Source organism: Pan paniscus, chromosome 16 (genome assembly GCF_029289425.2).
Source record: "Pan paniscus chromosome 16, NHGRI_mPanPan1-v2.0_pri, whole genome shotgun sequence".
Lineage (NCBI taxonomy): Eukaryota > Metazoa > Chordata > Mammalia > Primates > Hominidae > Pan > Pan paniscus.
In genome coordinates this window covers 58,877,037-58,895,802 of record NC_073265.2, presented here as the reverse complement: position 1 = coordinate 58,895,802, position 18,766 = coordinate 58,877,037, and the positions used below count along the sequence as shown (strand labels likewise).

General features: G+C 44.4%; 1 long non-coding RNA gene across 1 annotated transcript in view; it reads right to left on the bottom strand.

Annotated features, from left to right (window-relative positions):
- The window catches only part of LOC130540858 (uncharacterized), a 294,582-nt gene that overhangs the window by 124,411 nt on the left and 151,405 nt on the right, over positions 1-18,766 (bottom strand). The window lies entirely within an intron of this gene.

The following is an 18,766-nucleotide window of genomic DNA, read 5'->3' as shown; positions in this document are numbered from 1 at the left end:
CCGCCCCACCCCGTATCTTCAAATAAATCTGCCTCACCCACGAATGCTTTGCGCCAGCAGATTGTTATGTGGAAAATGAGAAGCGGCTGAGCTTCCCATCTGGGTCCGTGAGGTGTGGGATGAAGATAGTAAGTGTGAAAGCAAGACTCTGAGGCAGCCAGAGCCAATTGAATGTGTAGCTTCTGGAGAGGCTCAGAAATCTTAGGGTCCTTGGATCTCCATGGAGGAGGAATTTGGGGATCTGAGCCAATCTTACCTGGATCTCAAGGAACAGGGAAGACCCCCTGTGACTTATAAGCTGAAATATTTATGTTGTCCAACCATGAGCTGTGGTATGTGAAAACTCAGAGAAACAGGAGGCAGTGGTCGTGAAATTTTAGTGCATCTAAGCAGGACCTTGGAAGCTTGTTAAAGGTGAAGGTTCCTGGTCCCATGCCATAGATTCTGAGGCAATGGGACTTGGACAAACACTGGGATGAGGTGGTGACATGCACCCAGCCTTTGAAGAGCCTGAAATGCCGCTGGCTGCTTTAGTAACAGGATTCACCTGCAGGCCTCTGGCCACTGCCCATTCCTATTGGTCAAGAGCCCACAGGCCCAGCATGGAGCAACCAATTCTTGCTGTGAGCCGCCATCTTTGCCTTAGGATCTGAGTTCCTGACAGCCATGGTCATTGGCTCAGCAGTCCTTTTCTGCCAATGCTAGCCCTTAGGGAACACTGCACCTTCTGGGTGGAAAATGTCTCTGACTTGAGCTCTAAAGCCTGTGGTATGTGCCTGAGAGCACGTTCCCTGCCCCCTATCCAAGCAGATCTCCAGGACCTGACTTCTTTCCTCCCTGGACCCATGATTTTACTTGTCTCCACCCCAGGTGGCCCCCCTGGACATGACCTGGGCCAGCGTGCCATATATCCCCTCATGTAGGACTTCCCTTGGACATAGTTTGGATGGGAGAAAATAAGGCAAATAGTGTTAGAAGACAGAGAGAAAGATTTCCTCAAGATAGCCAATCATAGCCTGGGATGCTGGGCCAGATGATGACCAAAGAGTCAAGAGGCACCCAATAAGCAGGTCAGCCCAATGAGCAGAAGAGAGCGCCATGGGCTGGGGGGTTTCTGAGAAGGGTCCAAAAACCTGGAGGGGTTGGGGGGAGAAATCAGAGTTTCATTCATTCATTTATTTATTCTTGGTACAGACATGTGCTGAACACTTCTACATAGGGATACATGCATAAATGAGCCCAACCCTTTTTCTTAAGAAGTGCACCCTCTAGGAGGGGGTGGAATTGGTCCTTGAAAAGTGACAAGATTCTGAGCAGTAGAAAGGAGGTGGAAAGGCGTTTTAGGTAGAGGGAACAACCCGAGCTAAAGTGCGGAGGCAAAATGTAGGCTCAAGAGCTGAGGAGTTGACCAACCTGAGTAAAATAGAAATATATGGAAATACATGGTAATTTGACAGACCTTTCCTGCGCTCTGTGCTGGACCTGGGCTAGGTGCTGGGGATATGAAGGTGAATAAGGAAATCTCTGCCCTCAATCACTGAAGGCTTTATTGTCATTCCAGGAGGTGTGCAAGAGCCAAAGGGCAGGCAACTCCTCTCACAAAGCATTGCAGGCAGTAAGTGTGGGTATAGAGCTGACCCAGCCAGCCTAATTTCCAAGCAGAGGGACGGGAGGCAAAGTCTGAACTATTATTAAGACAGCTGGCGGAGTTGGCTCCAGCTGCCCGACATGAGATGAAATTTAGTTTGGGGAGATAACCTTTGGGTGCCGTAATTAAGTCCCTGGGCTCTGCCTGGGAGGCCACAGCCTTAATGAAAACGGCCTGAGAAAAACAAATAGCACAGTTGGTGCTCTTGAAGACATTCTAGTTTAAATGTTCAGACATACAGCACCTACAAACATACAGGGTGGGGTACAATCCCAAAACATGCCACTTTCCCTTGCAAAATGACCCTGGTCAGAGCAGGCTGTGGGGAAACCTCACCACTGATTTGTGCAATGAAGGCATCTTGGGTCAGGGCTGGGGAACGGTGGAGGGTTTTATTACTTTTTGTTTTTGTTGCTTTCTTTTTTCTTTCATGCTTTTTTGTTGTTATTGTTCTCGATGACGTCTGAAAAGTCAAGGCAGCTCTTGGTGGTGATGTTTGGAGCTGTGAAGGTGCCTGGGGTCACCGAAGAACAACTCGTGGTTGGGTGAGGAGCCCTGGAGGAAACTGCCCCAGCCTGGGAGTCAGAGGAGGTCTGTCCCAGCTCTGCTGAAAGCTCTGTGACCTTGGGTGAATGAATTTCTTCCTCTCTCTGGGCCTGCTTTTCAGTCAGCCTCTGGCCCCTCCACACTGGGCCAGAGCCCATAACTCTAAGAATAAGAAATTATTACATTAACAACATAGAGGTCAAGGGAGAGGGGCAAGAGTTGAGGCCTTAGATGAAGCAGGAGCTTTCAGAAGTAGATTCTGGCCTTTGGCCAACGTAACTGGAGGTTGTTGGAAAATGGGGTGCTGATAAAAGAAAATTTTAGGCCAGGAATGGTGACTCGCTCCTGTAATCTCGGCACTGTAGGAGGTCAAGGCAGGAGGATTGCTTGAAGTCAGGAGTTTGAGACCAGTCTGGGCAACATAGTGAGAGCCAGTCTCTATCAAAAAAAGAAAGAAGAAAGGAAGAAGGAAGGGAGGGATGGAGGGAGAGAGAGGAAGGAAAGGAGGGATGGAGGGAGAGAGAGGAAGGAAGGAAGGATGGAAGGAAGGAAGGAAGGAAGGAGAAAGAAAAGAAAGGAAGGAAGGAAGGAAAGAAAGAAAGAAAGAAAGAAAGAAAGAAAGAAAGAAAGAAAGAAAGAAAGAGAAAGAAAGAAAGAAAGACAGACAAGCAAGCAGGTTTTTCTTTGGAAACAAACCATATGATGATGATGTGGGGTGTGTATTTCATTCTGCTTTGGGTAGGACTTGGTTTCTAGTTTCCATCAGCATGACCTGAAGCTGGAATAACACCCTCTGTGTGTGCTGGCCACTCGGCTTAGCACCTCCTAAGGACCCAGGAGACAGTATTGGAAACCAGAGCAGGACAAATGGCCAAGTTTTCTTCAATTCAGGAAGAGAGGAGAGAGAGGGAAATCCCAGAACTTTCTCTCCTCCCGTGTGCTGGTAGATGGTTAAAAACAAACTTGTTTTCATGTTCCCACAGTCATTTCAGAGCTGGAGGAACAGAGTCTCCTACCAGGCTCACTCTCTGGTATTTACTGAGCTCCTCAACCTGCCTTTGCAGCCCCCTTCCCCAAGCCCCCTCTGTGAATCAGATTTTTCTCAAGACAAAATGTTTCCAAAGTCTGGACAAGGGACAAGAATACTTGCTTTTTAGGTCTCCTGTTTTATTCCTCCCCATTGTTTTGTTTCATGTCTTTGATGGAGCACGAAGCCTTGATCTCCTGGTCCAAGGGGATCTGGGTGGTGGCCAAGCCTGGTGGTGACCCACTGTCCACCTGTGTCCAGAGTTAGGCCATGCCTTCAGGAGTGGCTTATCACAAGGTCTCTTTCCATGGTGAACGTAGGGCTCTGGTCCAGGGCTCCAGAATCAGGTGGGTGGGAACCCAACTGGCCACAAGGGCAGCATCTGATTCTGTGGAAGAAGGGAGCTCCTCTGTGAGAGCTGCTTCTCTCCCCTTGGGAGAACAGAGTTGGTCTGGACCCAAGGAGCATGTCCCAGATGGAGGCAGGAAAGCACTTCAAGTAGGTGTCTTTGAACTCAAAAATATATTAAAAGATGATCATGTAGGTGAAACTAGCAGGCACTTAAAACATGTTTGAAAGAAAGAGTGGGAATGATCAAGAATGAGAGGAGAGGGACGGAAGATGGCAGAAAGGTGGGAAGGCAGGCAGGCAGGAAGGGAGGGAGGGAGAGAAGGAGGGAGGAAGAAAGGCAGGAAGGGAGGAAGTCAGGAAGGAGGGAGGGAAGGAAGGAAGGAAGTTACTTCACTTCTTGAAGGCTCAGTTTTTCATCATCTGTGAGATAGGAATAACATCCCTTACATCGGGCTGGTTGTGAGAATTAGAAGACATAACTCCTGTGAAAACCCCAATACAAAGCTGGTGTTCCAAAAAACATCACAGAGGTGAAGTAACTGCCCAGTGAGGCACAGCTTCCACGTGACTGAGCTAAGGCTGGAACCCAGGGGAATCTGACTCTAAAATTAGTAATTTCCACACCACACCCCAACCTTCTTGGACATGAGTTCACTGAGTCTAACACTTAGTCACATGGTGTCTTCAGACAACATGGTGACTCCCACCCAGGGGTGCTCAGAATCCCCCCCTTCACCAAGCCCCAAATAACAACCCAAGGAGAGACTAGCTCATGCTGGAATTCACCAGAGGAAACAACAGAAATGTCTCCCCATGGAAATGGACAACAACCTGCTGAGAAATTGACGTAGGGAGTGGCTGGGAAAGGGTGGTGAGCCCCAGTTTCTTTTCAGATTGATGCCACCTAATAACCTCAAGCTGCAGAACTACCATGAGTCACTGCCTTCGGTGCCTCTCAGCCCTATCACCTCTCCCACATCCCAATATTACACAGGTTCTCACATGTTTTTTCTTTAAACCATCTCAGTTCCAGCCCAAGAGTCCCCTAGGCCTCCCTCATACCTTCAGCCAGGACCTGGTAAGCAGACCCAATGGGCACTAGGGCCACCCATGTCAGGCAGGAGGTAGGGAGCCCAGAGCCCAGTGCTGGGGGAGGCTAGGAGGTGACTTTAGCATCTCCCCATCCCTCTGCAGTTCTAGTTAATCTATGTGCTATATACCAATCAAGGTAGAAATTAACATAATCAGCATAATTCCCTGGACACACAGTTTTAGTTTCTTTAAATATGTGTGGTTCAGACAATAAGAGATCCTTCCCTTTCACCAGAGAGATCAGAATGACCTGGAAGCTTTCTGGGGTGGGGACAAGAGTATGTTTGCTGAGAGCATCTGTGCTCCAGGCACTGGGCCAAGTTTTATAGAGCCATTCAGTCTTCAAGACCATCCCCAGGAGAAGTAGGACGTTGTCTCTCTCAGGTAAAGAAACTGAAATTCCAAGAGTATAAATAACTTAACCAAAGGCACACTAGATTCCAACTTAAGGCAGCTTACAGTCAAAGCCAGGCAGTGTTCCATTATTTCTTTCTGTTTCTAGTGTCCCCCAAACAGGAACCAGCCTTTTCCTTCTACACCTAAGAGCATGATGGTTCTAAAATCTCCAGGATCTAAAGTCTTCTGCAAGCAATGCACCAAATTAAAGATGGAAATTGAACACTCTTGGATTAGTTGTCAAGACCCTCATTGGTGAGTATGCCTTTAAATATTAAAGTCAATAATCAGCACTGAAGAAAGTTTAAATATTTTGTGGAGCCAAGATGGCCAAATAGGAACAGCTCCAGTCTACAGCTCCCAGCGTGAGCGACGCAGAAGACAAATGATTTCTGCATTTCCAACTGAGGTACCAGGTTCATCTCACTGGGGATTGTCAGACAGTGGGTGCAGGACAGTGGTGCAGCGCACCAAGCGTGAGCTGAAGCAGGGTGAGGCATTGCCTCACCCGAGAAGTACAAGGGGTCAGGGAATTCCCTTTCCTAGCCAAAGAAAGGGGTGACAGATGGCACCTGGAAAATCGGGTCACTCCCACCCTAATACTGCGCTTTTCCGACGATCTTAGCAAACGGCACACCAGGAGACTGTATCCCACGCCTGGCTCAGAGGGTCCTATGCCCACAGAGCCTCGCTCGTTGCTAGCACAGCAGTCTGAGATCAAACTGCAAGGCAGCAGCGAGGCTGGGGGAGGGGCGTCCGCCATTGCTGAGGCTTGAGTAGGTAAACAAAGTGGCGGGAAGCTCAAACTGGGTGGAGCCCACCGCAGCTCAAGGAGGCCTGCCTGCCTCTGTAGACTCCACCTCCGGGGGCAGGGCATAGCTGAATAAAAGGCAGCAGAAACCTCGGCAGACTTAAATGTCCCTGTCTGACAGCTTTGAAGAGAGTAGTGGTTCTCCCAGCACAGAGTTTGAGATCTGAGAACAGACAGACTGCCTCCTCAAGTGGGTCCCTGGCCCCCAAGTAGCCTAACTGGGAGGCACCCCCAAGTAGGGGCAGACTGACACCTCACACGGCCAGGTACTCCTCTGAGACAAAACTTCCAGAGGAACAATCAGGCAGCAACACTTGCTGTTCACCAATATCTGCTGTTCTGCAGCCTCCGCTGCTGATACCCAGGCAAACAGGGTCTGGAGTGGACCTTCAGCAAACTCCAACAGACCTGCAGCTAAGGGTCCTGACTGTTAGAAGGAAAACTAACAAACAGAAAGGACATCCACACCAAAACCCCATCTGTATGTCACCATCATCAAAGACCAAAAGTAGATAAAACAACAAAGATGGGGAAAAAACAGAGCAGAAAAACTGAAAATTCTAAAAATCAGAGTGCCTCTCCTCCTCCAAAGGAACGCAGTGCCTCACCAGCAATGGAACAAAGCTGGATGGAGAATGACTTTGACGAGCTGAGAGAAGAAGGCTTCAGACGATCAAACTACTCCGAGCTAAAGGAGGAAGTTCGAACCCATGGCAAAGAAGTTAAAAACCTTGAAGAAAGATTAGACGAATGGCTAACTAGAATTACCAATGCAGAGAAGTCCTTAAAGGACCTGATGGAGCTGAAAAACATGGCATGAGAACTACGTGACAAATGCACAAGCCTCAGTAGCTGATTCGATCAACTGGAAGAAAGGGTATCAGTGATGGAAGATCAAATGAATGAAATGAAGCGAGAAGAGAAGTTTAGAGAAAAAAGAATAAAAAGAAATGGACAAAGCCTCCAAGAAATATGGGACTATGTGAAAAGACCAAATCTATGTCTGATTGGTGTACCTGAAAGTGATGGGGAGAGTGGAACCAAGTTGGAAAACACTCTGCAGGATATTATCCAGGAGAACTTCCCCAATCTAGCAGGGCAGGCCAACATTCAGATTCAGGAAATACAGAGAATGCCACAAAACTACTCCTCGAGAAGAGCAACTCCAAGACACATAATTGTCAGATTCACCAAAGTTGAAATGAAGGAAAAAATGTTAAGGGCAGCCAGAGAGAAAGGTCGGGTTACCCACAAAGGGAAGCCCATCAGACTAACAGCTGATCTCTCGGCAGAAACTCTACAAGCCAGAAAACAGTGGGGGCCAATATTCAACATTCTTAAAGAAAAGAATTTTCAACCCAGAATTTCATATCCAGCCAAACTAAGCTTCATAAGTGAAGGAGAAATAAAATACTTTACAGACAAGCAAATGCTGAGAGATTCTGTCACCACCAGGCCTGCCCTAAAAGAGCTCCTGAAGGAAGCACTAAACATGGAAAGGAACCGGTACCAGCCACTGCAAAAACATGCCAAATTGTAAAGACCATCAAGGCTAGAAAGAAACTGCATCAACTAACGAGCAAAATAACCAGCTAACATCATAATGACAGGACCAAATTCACACATAACAATATTAACCTTAAATGTAAATGGGCTAAATGCTCCAATTAAAAGACACAGACTGGAAAGCTGGATAAAGAGTCAAGACCCATCAATGTGCTGTATTCAGGAAACCTATCTCACTTGCAGAGACACACATAGGTTCAAAATAAAGGGATGGAGGAAGATCTACCAAGCAAATGGAAAACAAAAAAAGGCAGGGGTTGCAATCCTAGTCTCTGATAAAATAGACTTTAAACCACAAAGATCAAAAGAGACAAAGAAGGCCATTACATAATGGTAAAGGGATCAATTCAACAAGAAGAGCTAACTATCTTAAATATATATGCACCCAATACAGGAGCACCCAGATTCATAAAGCAAGTCCTTAGAGACCTACAAAGAGACTTAGACTCCCACACAATAATAATGGGAGACTTTAACACCCCACTGTCAACATTAGGCAGGTCAACGAGACAGAAAGTTAACAAGGATATCCAGGAACTGAACTCAGCTCTGCACCGAGTAGACCTAATAGACATCTACAGAACTCTCCACCCCAAATCAACAGAATATACATTCTTTTCAGCACCACATCACACCTATTCCAAAACTTACCACATAGTTGGAAGTAAAGCACTCCTCAGCAAATGTAAAAGAACAGAAATTATAACAAACTGTCTCTCAGACCACAGTGCAATCAAACTAGAACTCAGGATTAAGAAACTCACCCAAAACCACTCAACTACATGGAAACTGAACCTGCTCCTGAATGACTACTGGGTACATAACAAAATGAAGGCAAAAATAAAGATGTTCTTTGAAACCAACGAGAACAAAGACACAACATACCAGAATCTCTGGGACACATTCAAAGCAGTGTGTAGAGGGAAATTTCTAGCACTAAATGCCCACAAGAGAAAGCAGGAAAGATCTCAAACTGACACCCTAACATCACAATTAAAAGAACTAGAGAAGCAAGAGCAAACACATTCAAAAGCTAGCAGGAGGCAAGAAATTACTAAGATCAGAGCAGAACTGAAGGAGATAGAGACACAAAAAACCCTTCAAAAAATCAATGAATCCAGGAGCTGGTTTTTTGAAAAGATCAACAAAATTGATAGACCGCTAGCAAGACTAATAAAGAAGAAAAGAGAGAAGAATCAAATAGATGCAATAAAAAATGATAAAGGGGATATCACCACCAATCCCACAGAAATACAAACTATATCAGAGAATACTATAAATACCTCTATGCAAATAAACTAGAATATCTAGAAGAAATGGATAAATTCCTCAACACATAAACCCTCCAAGACTAAACCAGGAAGAAGTTGAATCTCTGAATAGACCAATAACAGGCTCTGAAATTGAGGCAATAATTAATAGCTTACCAACCAAAAAAAGTCCAGGACCAGATGGATTCACAGCCGAATTCTACCAGGGGTACAAGGAGGAGCTGGTACCATTCCTTCTGAAACTATTCCAATCAATACAAAAAGAGGGAATCCTCCGTAACTCATCCTTATGAGGCCAGCATCATCCTGATACCAAAGCCTGGCAGAGACACACACAAAAAAAGAGAATTTTAGACCAATATCCCTGATGAACATCGATGCAAAAATCCTCAATAAAATACTGGCAAACCGAATCCAGCAGCACATCAAAAAGCTTATCCACCATGATCAAGTGGGCTTCGTCCCTGGGATGCAAGGCTGGTTCAACATACGCAAATCAATAAACGTAATCCAGTATATAAACAGAACCAATGACAAAAACCACATGATTATCTCAATAGATGCAGAAAAGACCTTTGACAAAATTCAACAACCCTTCATGCTAAAAACTCTCAATAAATCAGGTATTGATGGGACGTATCTCAAAATAATAAGAGCTATCTATGACAAACCCACAGCAAATATCATACTAAATGGGCAAAAAGTGGAAGCATTCCCTTTGAAAACTGGCACAAGACAGGGATGCCCTCTCTCACCACTCCTATTCAACATAGTGTTGGAAGTTCTGGCCAGGGCAATCAGACAAGAGAAGGAAATAAAGGGTATTCAATTAGGAAAAGAGGAAGTCAAATTGTCCCTGTTTGCGGATGACATGATTGTTATCTAGAAAACCCCATTGTCTCAGCCCAAAATCTCCTTAAGCTGATAAGCAACTTCAGCAAAGTCTCAGGATACAAAATCAATGTGCAAAAGTCACAAGCATTCTTATACACCAATAACAAACAAACAGAGAGCAAAATCATGAGTGAACTCCCATTCACAATTGCTTCAAAGACAATAAAATACCTAGGAATCCAACTTACAAGGGACTTGAAGGACCTCTTCAAGGAGAACTACAAACCACTGCTCAATGAAATAAAAGAGGATACAAACAAATGGAAGAACATTCCATGCTCATGGGTAGGAAGAATCAATATCGTGAAAATGGCCATACTGCCCAAGGTAATTTATAGATTCAATGCCATCCCCATCAAGCTACCAATGACTTTCTTCACAGAACTGGAAAAAACTACTTTAAAGTTCAAATGGATCCAAAAAAGAGCCCACATAGCCAAGTCAATCATAAGCCAAAAGAACAAAGCTGGAGGCATCACGATACCTGACTTCAAACTATATTACAAGGCTACAGTAACCAAAACAGCATGCTACTGGTACCAAAACAGAGATATAGACCAATGGAACAACAGAACAGAGCCCTCAGAAATAATGCCACATATCTACAACTATCTGATCTTTGACAAACCTGACAAAAAGAAGAAATGGGGAAAGGATTCCCTATTTAATAAATGGTGCTGGGAAACTAACTATATGCAGAAAGCTGAAAGTGGATCCCTTCCTTACACCTTATACAAAAATTAATTCAAGATGGATTAAAGACTTAAATGTTAGACCTAAAACCATAAAAACCCTAGAAGAAAACCTAGGCAATACCATTCAGGACATAGGCATGGGCAAGGACTTCATGTCTAAAACACAAAAAGCAATGGCAACAAAAGCTAAAATTGACAAATGGGATCTAATTAAAATAAAGAGCTTCTGCAGAGCAAAAGAAACTACCATCAGAGTGAACAGGCAACCTTCAGAATGGGAGAAAATTTTTGCAATCTACTCATCTGACAAAGGGCTAATATCCAGAATCTACAATGAACTCAAACAAATTTACAAGAAAAAAACAAACAACCCCATCAACAAGTGGCCAAAGGATATGAACAGACACTTCTCAAAAGGAGACATTTATGCAGCCAAAAGACACATGAAAAAAATGCTCTTCATCACTGGCCATCAGAGAAATGCAAATCAAAACCACAATGAAATACCATCTCACACCAGTTAGAATGGCGATCATTAAAAAGTCAGGAAACAACAGGTGCTGGAGAGGATGTGGAGAAATTGGAACACTTTTACACTGTTGGTGGGACTGTAAACTAGTTCAACCATTGTGGAAGTCAGTGTGGCAATTCCTCAGGGATCTGGAACTAGAAATACCATCTGACCCAGCCATCCCATTACTGGGTATATACCCAAAGGATTATAAATCATGCTGCTATAAAGACACATGCACACATATGTTTATTGCGGCACTATTCACAATAACAAAGACTTGGAACCAACCCAAATGTCCAACAATGATAGACTGGATTAAGAAAATGTGGCACATATACACCATGGAATACTATGCAGCCATAAAAAAGGATGAGTTCGTGTCCTTTGTAGGGACATGGATGAAGCTGGAAACCATCATTCCAAGCAAACTATCGCAAGGACAAAAAAACAAATACTGCATGTTCTCACTCATAGGTGGGAATTGAATAATGAGAACACATGGACACAGGAAGGGGAACATCACACACCGGGGCCTGCTGTGGGGTAGGGGGAGAGGTTAGGGACAGCATTAGGAGATATACCTAATGTTAAATGACGAGTTAAGGGGTGCAGCACACCAACATGGCACATGTATACATATGTAACGAACCTGCACGTTGTGCACATGTACCCTAAAACTTAAAGTATAATTTAAAAAAAAAGAAAGTTTAAATATTTTGTTAAAATTTATCAAAACTGATGTGCCAATTAGCAACTGAGCATCAGTCCAGTCCTGTGCCACGCACATTGCAAGGTTCAAATGAAGCCTAAGATGTTCTTAATGGCCTAAGTGGGAAGACAAGATGTTACAGGAAACAGCAGAGAACAATGTTTGACAGTTTTAAATCAAATATAAAGAAACTTGGCTCCACCACTATGTGACATTGAGCAACAGTTTTAATCTTATTGCAGCTTCATTGCCTTATCTGAAAAATGGGAACAGTGATACTACCTCCCTACAGAATTACTATGAGAATTGCATAAGGCAATCACTGTTCAGCTCAGTGCCAGCTGAACAAGCTCTCAGTAAGTGCTGGTTCGTATCCTTGTTGTGGTCGTCAGGAGGTTGGGAAATAATATTTATTAGAGAGCTCCTCCTTTGTATCTATGGCCATTCAAGACACCTTCAAATCCTCAATTAAATTCGTCCTTTGTCATTTGCCTCATTTTCTAGAAGACAAAGCTGAAGTTTGGGGACTCGTCACACAATTATTCACTAGCAAAGTGAAAGCTAGGACTATTTGATATCGAGACAGATAAGACCAGCTCAAATCAAACAAACAGGTATGTTTTTAGCATTGTTAGGACCCTAAGACCTCTAGGATGTTCTGGAGCAGGCTGTACAGTAGAAGGTTCTGCAATGATGGAAATGCCTGCATCCACATTGGCCAACACAGTAGAGCACTTGAAATGTGGCTAGTGTGCCTGAGAAACTGAATTTTTAATTTTAGGTAATTTTAGTTAATTTAAATTTAAATAGCCACACGTAGCTAGGGGCTGACATATTGGACAGTACAGGGCTAGACTTCGGTTGGCACCCGGTTTAACCTTGCATCCGAGTCCCTCCCCATCAGTTCCAATGTCTCATTAGTGGTAACTCACTTGCCCGGGTCCCCTGGCCCTGTACTCCCAACTGGCATCCCATGTCAGTCTGTGTCTCCCTCCCCTTTTGCTTTGGTGACACTTTCTGCCCACCTCACCCAGCTCCTCCTAGGTCTGGCCCTCAGCTCCCCTCTGTTTGACCCTGTGCTCTGGCTTCCTATTGCATCTGCTGAAAACTCCCCACACCAGGGCCAGGGCTCCTGGCTTCTTCACCCTTATCTCAATACCCACCCTCCTACCAAGAATAATCTACCAGGCACAGGTCCTGATGCCCCGGAGGTGTGTGTTTGGGTTGGGGGTGGGGTGGAGTGGCAAGAAAGGAACAATATGTTCCAAACTGACACAAGCAAGACATTCCAGGGTATTTACTTCTTTCCATATGAGAAATACAAAGAGAATAAGTGAAGGCCCTGCTTCAAGGAGCTTCCATAGTCAGTGGGGAGCATGAGGCAAACTAAAAATGCAAGAAAGCAATGACCTTGCAGCACAACATGAAGACACATCACAGCTACTCAGGCCAAGTGCGCATTCAAACCAGAAGTGCTCTGGGCTTCAGAGGAGAGAGGTCTCTCTGGGCTGGATTCATCAGGCTGCTCCTGGGAGAAGGCAGAGGGGTCCCCTCCCAATTCAGGCTCTGTCTCTCTCCACCCTGCTCTGGCTGGGAGGCTGACCTATAAGGGCCGTGCAAGGGTCTTCTTGTCCTCCCTCTCTGAGTTGGGTTTGGCCAAAGTTGATGGGCAACAGGGGATGCACAGCAAGAGGAAAGAGTAGGGTTTCCACTCCTCTGGCTTCCTCTCTGCCGAGCTGAGGGTTACCAATAACCAGTTTCCTCCAGCGAAGGCCATGACTCCCACCAGGCAGTCCTCACTTATGGCTGTGGGCCTTCTGTGGTTTCCCTCCCTCGCCTCACCTCTTCCAGCCTTGGGACAGTAGCAGCTCCCCACTGTAGTCGTCCCAGGGTTCTACAACATCTCATGTTGCTCTTGCTGTGCCCTGGCCATTCCCTTATAAAGCATCCCTCCTTAACTCTCTTCAAACCCCTTTCTGATGTATCAGCTGTTTCTTGCCAGGACCCTGATTGATACAGGGTCTATGCCAGGTCTTAAAGGATGAGCAGGATTGATACAGGCAGAGGAGCAGAGAAAACCTGAAAAGCAGGCACAAGGCTGCAGGAGCAGTGGCAGAAGACAGAAGCCTTGCTCAGGAGGGCCAGCACAGTGGGGCTGGGGAGGGGCTTTGTTAGGTGGGGATCTGGGCTGAAGCTGGGGCCAGGCTGTGGAGGCCTTGATCACCCAGTTGATCATTGTGAAAGGGGGGAACTAAGGAACCCATGTCAAGCTGGGATGGTGCACTGTTTCAGGGCCATGGGTTACTAGGAGCCCTTGAGAGTTTAAAGCTTCTATGGTACTAGCTGTGGTTATCATGCAGGCAACTGATTTTTAAATCTACGTGACACCATTGGAGTATAAATAAAAACTGCACTTGAATAGAATTCCACTCTGGCTTCCATGACAATCAAATGAGAATATCATTAATATTCAAGTACATCTCTTCTGTAGCCAATGGCCTACAGAGAACTATTAATAAATACATACTCTGTCTGTTAGACAGGAACTTTCAAATCCCACCTCTTAGTACCCTATTGGCTAAGCAAATACAAGGACATACTACATATACTTAAGTGTAGACACACTGTACTTGTCAGTTTTCCCCCTGCATAATTCAGATCTTCTCAATTTTGGGAAGAAGCAGTTTCTAATACATATTTTACACCAGATGCCATTTGAACAGAGTACGGCATGCCTGAAATGTGATATGCAATGAGATTGGGACTATTCCTTGGCAATACTTGATGACTCCTAGGAAAGCATATTGACCTCTACTGCCTTTATAGCCAAGAGAATGTGGGTGCTTGGCTGGCATTTGCAAAGTCAGAGCTGTCAGAGCGGCTGTTGCTCCCTTAGCTAAAGCAATGCAGAATTCTTTAATAGAATTATGCATTTATACATATAGAACTATGCTAATATCTTAAAAGATAGGTGAAAAAATCTGACTATATTTTCCAAATTAAAAAAAAGAGAGACTGCTTTGGCTAAAATTTTGCCAAGATACCATAATAATGAAAAGATTTTTGCATCATCTACATCATCTGCCTCCACCTGTTGATTTGCTGAGTATCAGGACGGCAGTACTTTGAGCTTCAGCAGATTTTTTTTTAAAGAAGGATTTTATATATTCCTTACCTTTTTTTCATGGATAATTGATAACATTGATTACCTAAATAGGCCTAAGATTTCAGGGTTAAATACAACTGCTGATTTGATTGCATTTTTTTCCACCATCCTAATTAATTCATGTGGATGAAAAGTCCGCTGTGAAGAACGCACAGGAGGTGAAAACGAAAGATTCCAGGGATCCATTGGAAGCACTACCAATTAACTTACTGTTCTGTGAAAATCATTAACACGTGAAACTGACAAAATTAAAGCATCCATACATTTGCCAAGGGAGTATACAATGACACGGCATGTCTCCAAGTTTTTCCGTAGAATGTTATCTGTTAACTTTATTTTTGACAATTCCTGCCCCTGTATCTTCAGCAAAACGTTTTTTCTCCAAATTAGAACCAATTAAAAACTATTTAAGGAACACTCTGTGACAACAACGTTTAACAGAATTAACACCACTCGCTGCAGAAACAAGGCAGCAGAAGTTGCAAAACTTATCGGTGATTTTGCTAATGCCAAATCACAACGGAGACATTTTAAGTTTGCTTCTAATTTTCAAATTTGTCTGTGTTGCCTGCATAGTTTTTGGTGCTGACATGTTTTAGAGTATAAGTTTTGAAGTTTGTTTAAATAGTTTTTTGTGTGTTATATCATGAAAGAATGATATTTGGTAATGAATACGGTTTTCTATTTTATTGTGTACGGGAAGGCACTACATAAAGGTTGAACCCATTATCGTGGAGTACACCACTGTACCAAGAAGAATCTAAGATAGTTACACTGTATTTGTGCAGTGAATAGCAACACTAAGGAATTACAGTTCTTCTGAAGGGCAAAGGGGAGAAACAAAACGTTCCATCTTTGCTATGCACTGTGCCATGCATTTTACTACATTCATTGTTTATTTTCATCTTTCCAACAACTCTGAAAGGCAAGAATGTGCCTTTTTTTTTTTGAAATGGAGTCTCCCTCTGTTGCCAAGGCTGGAGTGCAATGGTGCGATCTTAGCTCACTGCAACCTCCGCCTCCTGGGTTCAAGAAATTCTCCTGCCTCAGCCTCCCGAGTAGCTGGGATTACAGGTGCGCACCACCATGCCTGGTTAATTTTTGTATTTTTAGTAGTAGAGACGGGGTTTCACCATGTTGGTCAGGCTGGTCTAAAACTCCTGACCTTATGATCCACCTGCCTCAGCCTCCCAAAGTGCGGGGATTACAGGCGTGAGCCACTGCGCTCAGCCAAGAATGTGCCTTTTTACAGGTGAAGGGACTTTAATTTGGGAGATTAAGTAACTTGCTTAAGGTCAAATGACGTGGAAAGATTCTAATCCAGGTCTATCTGCCTCTAAAACCCTCATAAGAACAAAGAAGGCTCCCATGAACCCAAGACTGTAAGATGTTGTCTGCCTGCCTTAATGACTGGCTGGAATGGTGGAGCTGGGGGTCACAAGGCAAGCTTAGGCTTCTGACGTGATCTGAAGGCAAATTTAGCATCAGTACAATCCCTTGGCACTGCTCCAAGAGCTGCCCCATTTGAGCTGAGGGCACTCACAACATTACCTCTATAATTAGGCCTGCCAGATAGGTGTTCAAAGGGCCACCTGGGGAAGGGCAAAGACTTAAATGTGAGTCTCAGCTCTGCCATTTATAGCCCTTGGGCTAGGCACTTAAACCTGCTGCACCTGAGAAGCACATTTAGAAAAAAAAAAAGTGGGTGATGGGGGCGGGAAATAATCTATCAAACATTAAAAGGCTGTCTGGAGGAATCACTTAAATGACCTGCGGAAAAAAATCTTTGGAAAGTAGCATATATGCAGGTTCTTCTGCAGGCTATGAGCCTGCAGTGAAGGAGCACTGGCCCAGGTTCAGGATGCTGCCTTAGGTCTTTGTTGCTCAAAGTGTGGCCCACAGACCAGCAGCATCGGTATCACCTGGGAACTCATCAGAAATTGAGGCTATTGGGCCTTAGCCCAGACCTCTGATTCAGAATCTGCATTTTGACAAGATTCAAGTGTACACATTCAGTTGGAAAAGCACTGCCATAGGCCTCTCAGTCTGGCTTTCCAGGTCTCAACCTCCAGGGCATTTAAATAAGAAGGTTAGCTTCATTCACTTCTCAATTATTCTTATTACAAAAATAGAATTGAAAAGGCTCTTGAAGACATCCAATCCAGGAATGGTGAATACCTGCAAGGGTGCAGCCATCCTTCCCAGAGACTAGAGCAGACATTGCTAATCAATCAGGAAACTCTTCCACGGTGCTCAAGAGCAGCTGCACCATCCCCTCCACAATGCAGTCCAGAAAGCCTGATCGCTCTTTCATAATTACCATGGGTATGAAACCTATTTACCACCCCTGACCCCCGCTACGTGGCCTAATCCCTTCTTTATTCATAGGTCGACTTTATCTCCAGTTTAAGCCCATTTTCCCAACATGCTATCCAATTTAACATTCACCCCTTCAAAAGTGTTCAACAAATTATATGGTTACACTGCTTAAACAGAAACTGAGTGTTTCTAAAATTAAATGACATACCCAAAGATAGAGAATCCTATTCCTCTGGCTCAACTCTCATCTTCATGTCACCTCTCTGTTCCACCACCCACTTCAACATTTTAGACCAAGGGAGGGAAGACTTTAAACCTCACAAAGAAGTTTAGAACATTACCCTGGTGCTCCTGAAATCCAAGGTAGAAAGACAACGGAAGTTTTTAAAAATTCTCTGAGACCTCGAACCCCACTCCCCTGTCCCCTGGCCACCCAGCCTTGTCACCTGCTTGGAGCTGGAGCTGGCATCTTCATGACCAGGAAACGGTGGCATGCTGAACCTGCCTCCCCCAGGCTCTTCATTCAGTGTCCCAGCCGCCTGCCTCAAATGCTACATGCAAAGCACTCTGAAATAGGGTGATATTCTCAATTTAATTTTTGTTCACATGTAATAGGAGATCGATACCCTCACTAAGCTGCTGTGCCCATCAGCCAGTGGGAAGCAGCCTATGTTTTTGGAAGGCAAATCGTTAAGAACTAGAATACGGTATAGGCATGTATACCGGCTGCATCCAATTTCAAGTGAAAATTAATGGCAAATTCTTGTAACCACATTAAGAGCCATTGTCATTCATTTGAAATCAGTTAAACATGAAAACAATATGAAAACCTTCTTGAGTTCATGGAACATAAATATTTGTCTGTATTTTTTGCCAGTGCCCCAGAGAGACCAGGAGATGCTGGCAGATCAGTGTTCTAAAAACATGCTCACGAAGGGGGAAAAATAAGGAACCTGACTCTTGTTGGGTTGAACTACTTGTCAACTTTTCCATTTCCTCAGTCAAAAGATAATTAAACAGTAAGCAGATGTCAGAATCTAATTGATGCAAGGAAAGATTGCTCAATGTCTTATGGTGCTTTGTCATTGTTACGTACTCTCTGCAAATAGCCCCTTGGCTGGTACAAGTAGCAGAAAGTCAACCAGTTAGCTTCTCTTCCCATGGAGGCAGACGCTCTCCCAACAAACATACCTGTGTTCAGTCACTCTGGGTGTCAAGAAGCACATAAGAAAGTTCCTGGGACAATGTCTTAGGCATATTAGAACAGAGAGAAGCTGTGGCTTTTCAGAAGAGTGGGGAGAGGGGAAAAGGAGAAAGAGAGAGATAGAGAGGATGGGGGAGATGGAGGTGAAGAAGGGAAAGGTTGAGAGATGAGAGAGAAAAAGAATAGGAAAAGACTCAGAAAAAGGAATGGTTGGCAGAGGGAGAGAGTCCCAATATGGTAAAATCAAAACGGCATGGTCTTCAGAGTCAAGCCTACTGCTTGGTCATCCCTTTCCAGCTGTGGGAACTTAGACCATGTATTTGACTTCCCTGAGTGCATTCTTTCCACTGACCATTGGATATCATATTCCCTGCCCGGGCCTTCCCACGGCTTGATCTGAGATGTAAGGAGTCATAAGCATCAGAGTCTGAACATTGCAAAAAACTGCACAACTGCTTCAATTATTAAAAAAAAGAGTAGAAGGAAATCGGGTGAAAGAGAATTAAAACAAAGTTGGGTGCCAGGCACAGTGGCTCACATCTGTAATCCCAACACTT